Raw genomic sequence first — 868 nt, forward strand, 5'->3', positions numbered from 1 at the left:
ATGATTGTTGAATCGGACCACCAAAGGAGTTGAGCCGCGAGCTGGACACGAATGGGACGCGAGCTGGAATGGATCGAGTCGCTTCTATCGGGTCGCGGAAGTCCTTTGTTGCTTGATCGGGAACGCCTTGATCGTCGGACGCGAGCTGTCTGATGCTGTCGCAAACGAGGAAGAGGTCGCGCGCTCGAGCTGCTCTCGGGTCGCGAACGTTTGAGCTAGGATCAGGAACGCCTTGGGCTGAAGCTGATCGGAGACGTGAGCTGGAACAGATGCGGGAACAAGAGACGCGATCGGGGTTTAGGGTTCGTCGGATCGCCGGCTAGGTTTTAGGGTTTTTCAATTTGGGTACTAGCTTAGGGATTTAGAGTTTTGTGATGATAATGTGTTATAAAAGTAATGGAAAAGTCTATCTTTATTCATAACATAGAGGTTCCTTATATAGGAGATTACACCGTCATAGATAAATAGAAAAATTACAAATCATAATTTCTTGATTATGAGCTATCCATAATCTGGTTCATAACAGTTTATTTATTAATCAGCCCAAACAAAATAAGTTTATATATTATGGGCTTACTTACCTCAAAACTATTTGGCACTTCACGTCTATTCGAGACGAGAGGGTCAAACCAGCCACTTGTAACGTAAAATATCATACGTCCATTACTCCATTAGACCTATATGCTACGAATCCTATGATTCTTTTCATTTTTAAATGCAAAGTTTTCTAACGGAGCGCAAACATAGACAAATCACAGATAACTAAAAGACAAGCTTTTTTAGCCTAAAAGAAACCTGTTGGAGTATCAAACCGAATACATTACCAAGAAAAAGTCAACGTGTAATGAAAATGAAAAGGTGGGAGGGG

The sequence above is a fragment of the Brassica oleracea genome, chromosome C5 (assembly GCF_000695525.1).
Source record: "Brassica oleracea var. oleracea cultivar TO1000 chromosome C5, BOL, whole genome shotgun sequence".
In the NCBI taxonomy this organism is placed as follows: domain Eukaryota; kingdom Viridiplantae; phylum Streptophyta; class Magnoliopsida; order Brassicales; family Brassicaceae; genus Brassica; species Brassica oleracea.